General features: G+C 56.7%; 1 pseudogene; it reads left to right on the plus strand.

Annotated features, from left to right (window-relative positions):
• Positions 1 to 980: 980 nt before the first annotated feature.
• Positions 981 to 2,962, plus strand: LOC119463821 (WD repeat-containing protein 37-like; annotated as a pseudogene).
• Positions 2,963 to 5,023: the final 2,061 nt, after the last annotated feature.

Genomic DNA, 5,023 nt, shown 5'->3' on the forward strand with positions numbered 1-5,023 from the left:
GTTCTCGTCAAAACGAGGCGAAGAGACTTTGTCGCGAATACCCTGGTGTGCGTGGTGCCAAAATTAGAGCTACTGTTGAGCCGCTCCACCAGCTTACGCTGTGACTGTGCTGCGTGTGTCGCGCAGGCCTGTGACATCTTTAGTCTTGTACTTCGCTTTTCGATTTTTTTAATACTGGTGCATTCTCAGGGGCTGGGCGCCCTTGGGCGCGGCCGGCCGAGGCTGGAGCCTGCTGCCGTGGACTGCGGCACCGAGGCGTTTCCCACAACCTATAGACTCCAACCAGAATTGCATCTCTTCCTGGTAGTGTCTTCGTAATGCGGCAACATCGCCAACTTCTGTCCGAAAAAGAACACAATGCTTGTTCAAGAGAGTCGCTCTGCTATGCTGCTAGCGAAGTGTGCGCTGCGACGTGGTGTCACCGGCAGTGTTCCTAGCGCTTCCCATTGGTGTGTCGACAAACGTATAGTATGTCGGACAGAATAAAATCACAGATTCATTAATACGTGGTTTCCGGATGCCGGCTGCAAGTTGCGCGTGCCGCCGCAGTCCCTTTTCTCCTCGGCCGTCGCGATCGCCTTGGATGCTTCCGGCGTTGCATAGAGGCTTCCACGTATTGTAGCCTTTGAGGACGGACGAAGAAAACGGAGTGACCTTCCTGCGCTTCGTCGTTGTTGTTGTGTTTGTTGAACGCCGTTATCGTTTGCTTGTCTCTGTGCGTATACTTCGTTTTCTGCTTCTGGCGAAGTTGAAAACTGTGTGCCTGAACCTTTAGACCGCATTTCTCCGGTTTGTTGCCGAGCGCTGAAAGGACGAAGAGTGCGCGTACCGCGTTTCTTCGACGACGCATATTTCGCCGTGTTTGATCATTCGTGCGCGCCTGTGTGTGTTTGTGTGTCCATGTGCGCGTTACACGCCGCCAGCGCCATAGTTTGTTGCCGCGAGTTGTCGAACCGTTTTTGAGTCTTAGTGGGCCTTAAGTATTGACACTAGACAGGGTGTATAGCCATGGACGTCGTCGTGGACGGTAATGGCCGCAAGCCGAGCATGGGCTCTGACCAGCTGGCGTTCTTCTTGACTTTTTTGCACAGCAGGGGCCACCTGTCTGAGCTGTTCGGCCAGATCCAGAAAGAGTTCGAGTCGCTGTACGCCGAGAATCTCGATCTGAAGGAGAAGGTGGAGACGTTGAGCGAGCAGCTGGGCGACTGTTCCCTGCTGCCGGCCAGCGGCGCCCACGAGTTGACCGTCAACGCGCACGTGGCCGGGGAGCCCACCTCCACCGCCGCCGCGGGGGCCAGGGCCACGGCCAAGGCCAAGAGGGCGTCCATCATCGCAAGCCAGGTGTCACTCAAATTAAAGAGCACATACAGGTTGAAAGCTTCCACCAGTCGCATTGCCTCCAGCTTCGAATCATCCACCCTGAGCTGACACCTGGCTGTGAGCCACTTTGGCCATCGTGATAGAATCTGGGAGGTCAGCACATCACGCTCGGGCCTTTTGGTCATTGCAACAGCATCCGCAGACCATACTGCCAGGATTTGGGACATTCAGACGGGCCACTGCATTGTGCAGTACGCGGGACATGACGGTTTGGTGAACTCTGTGCGCTTCCACCCAACACAAGACCTGCTCGTGACAGCTTCGGGAGACCAGAGCGCCTACATCTGGAGGGCTGCCACATCAGCAGCTGCTGTTCTGGATTTGGTGAAAGGACATTCATCTGAAGACGAGGTTGACCTTTCAGAGAAGGAGGATGATAGTGACTCTGCAAGCAATGTTTTTGTGATCAAAAGCCCTTTGACTGAGCTGACGGGCCATAGCAGTTTTGCGATAGCATCCGACTGGCTGTCAAGGGGGTCACTTCATCCTGGGATCGCACAGCCCACGTCTACGACATTAAATTCAGGTTGTTGACCCCGACCAAGAATTGACCCACACCAGCGCACATCCGATGTAGCGACTGGTTGTGACGTCCTCCAATGATACGACGTTCCGGCTATGGGACTTCAGGGAGCCAAGACACTCGGTCAGCGTGTTTAAGGGCCACACAGAGGCGGTCACCTCCACCGTAATTGCATCAGCAGACAAGGTTGTGTCAGGAAGCGATGACCGCACGGTTAAGATCTGGGACTTGAAGAACATGAGGTCACCACTGACAACAATCAGGTTGGACTCGCCGGTTAACAGGCTTGCCATCGCAAACCAGAATGTCATAGCCATTCCGCATGGCAACAGGCAGGTCAGGGTGGAGCAATTGCCGGCCTTGATCGCCAGGCTAAACCCGCCTGTTGCTTCAATTCACCACCACAACCACCACCACCACAGGCAGGTCAGGCTGTATGACATGTCTGGCGTTCGTCTTGCGAGACTACCCCGCAACAGCAGACAGGGCCACCGGCGCATGGTGTGGGCCGCCGCCTGGCTCTACACCGACCAGGTCAATGTCAAGGCGAATCTCTTCACCTGCGGCTTTGATCGCAACACTCTGGGCTGGAATGTTGGTGTACCTTCCAAGGAGGAGTGCAAGGCCTGCGTTCTGAAGGCCAACTGCGAGACCACAGCACTGAACCTGTCGAAAGCTCTCCAGATTGCTTTTGTTTCTTGCTCTGTTCCCCCACATGTTCCCATTTGTCGATATGAAATCTGGAACAGCACGTACAGGGCGCAGCAAACTTTGGGCCGAAAGCAGGGCTACTTATCGCGAGCAGTGGTTCGAGACGCGCGAGCTGCGGCTGGGCGCCCTTGGGCGCGGCCGGCCGAGGCTGGAGCTGTTGCCGTGGACTGCGGGGCCGAGGCGCTTCCCACATTGGCGCCCGTAACTTGGGGCCCCGGCTGCGTTCCGGGACGGCCCATGACCGTGGGGAAGGCTGGAGGTACCCGTTCCACGGCTAGTAGTGACTCTTACCCGGCCATGGCGCGTGACCGTTTGCGCGGTCCGAGCTACACCTCTGGTGTTCGATGACGTGCGATTCCGCCGGTTCCTTCTTCGTCGCCGTCATCGAGCCTGGCGTGGGTCCTGGTGGTGGCGTGGTCTTCTACGCGCTGCTGCAGCTCCCGGCGCCGCCGTTCGAGAAGGGCATCGCCAGCGCAGGTGACGTCATGCGCGCCATCGCGCCAACACCACCTCAAGAGCGGCTCCGTCCCTCGGTGGATGGTTCTACACAGACGGCTCGAGAGGACCTGGTGAGCGGTAGTGTTCCGCTGTGATTTCGGGAGCTCTGGGGCCAGTTGCCAACGGTAGTGGCAACGGAACTGTTAGAGCGATCGGGATCATATGCGATCTGCCCTTCCTGTGACTTGCGGGCTGCGGTGCGGTGTGGTCTCTGGTGGCAAGGCATTGAGTGGGCGGCGGATCCTTCCGGCGACCTGCTGCGTGCACTCGTCAGTACGAGGTCGGAGCGGAAAACCAGACCAGGTGTGCACCAGGGGATGGTTTAGGGCCTTTCGGTTCCTGCAAGACCTCAACTCCGAGGCTGCACCACCTGGTCTGATCAATCTTCGCGAGGAGTCCGTCATGGAAGCCAGTCAGGTTTAGGGCCTGCGTGTTCCTGGAAGACGTCGGTGACTCGGACGTTGACGGCTCCGCCGATACTCGTTCGGTGCATTATCAGTCTCCAAGGTTCGCCCGCCGGTAGGAGTGTCATGCCGTCGCTGCCAGCCACCGTGGGCCAGTGCCGTCAGCGCCTTCGTAGCGCAGCTTCGGGGAAAAGTGCTGGCCATGGAGGAAGGAATGTCGCTGATGAATGCTTGTACCCGTTGTGCCAACGACCAACTACACCACCCGCCGACGACTTGTCGCTTCTTCTCGTTTTGTGCCTTGCGGTGCGCTCGCTGTGACGACGTGGCGGAGTGAGCGAGTGATTTTGCAACTCGAAGCAGCGGTGTGTGTGTGTCTTTCGTTGTTATCGTGGCCGTGCTCAGTGGGCGCGTCGCGTCGTCGCCCATGGCGACTTGGCATCTCTCGTCGCCCGTGCCGCCGGGTTCGACCGCCATGTTGCCAGCCAATGCCATCAACGCCTTCGCAGAGGGAGAAGCAGTGTGGGAACGCTGACGTGATTAGTGGATAAAGAGCCAACTGTGGACGAGGAAGGTGACGCACGCGCGAGCAGTGGTGCGAGAGATGCGCGAGCTGCGGTGGGCGCCCTTTGGCACGGCCGGCCGAGGCTGGAGCTGTGGCCGTGGACTGCGAGATAGAAGCCGTTTCCCACAAAATGTAGTAGTGCATAAAATTATGCATAATGGTTTCCTTGCGATGTGAGCATGTAAACGCAAACGTGTGCTTCTAAACCACATTGTTAATTCTTAACTGGTAAGCATCCCGTTTATCTCAGTTCTTTCATTTAGGTGAGAAGCAGCCCTAAATGAAAGAACTGAGAGAAACGGGATGCTAGAACTGCGACTCCTATAAAGCGGACCTGACACATATATTGAGCGACTGCCCCGGGCTCAAACTTAGCGCGGAACTCTAACTTAATAACACTTCAGACTGGGAGGTAGCGGTGTCCAGCTCGGATCCCGCGGTCCAGCTGCGGACCGTCAACTGGGCTTTGGAGGTCGCTGAAAGTCAAGGACTTACGTCCACCTCACGCCGCCAGCAGAAGAAACCCAGTAATTTAAATAACTCTGCATCTGACGAAAATATAGTTTTCCCTCCTTCTGCTCTCTCAGTTCTTTCAGTTCTGAGTTTGCCCACCTCTCCTATTCTACCACCGTGGTCACAGTCTACATCTACTACAAAGTACGACTCTTGAAAGCTTGCGGCCTGGTCTGTTATTCTCCGGCAGCCAGGCAGTATGTTGTCGATGGAATGCATGACTCGACGCACGAGGTCACACTGTCTGTGCAGCCATTCGATCATGATTTCCAGGTTTTTGTCCGGCGAGTGGTGGTGTTGCAGTATACCACAAGGTGGCGCGTGACCTTTAGTGCACGGGAGTCCGCTACCTCGAGCCTCGGATGCTTTCCATGCGGATGCCTCGGGCATGGATAAGAGAACCGCCCGCAAGGCCCATCTCAGGCCGTT

Source organism: Dermacentor silvarum, chromosome 9 (assembly GCF_013339745.2).
Source record: "Dermacentor silvarum isolate Dsil-2018 chromosome 9, BIME_Dsil_1.4, whole genome shotgun sequence".
NCBI classification, from domain to species: Eukaryota; Metazoa; Arthropoda; class Arachnida; order Ixodida; family Ixodidae; genus Dermacentor; species Dermacentor silvarum.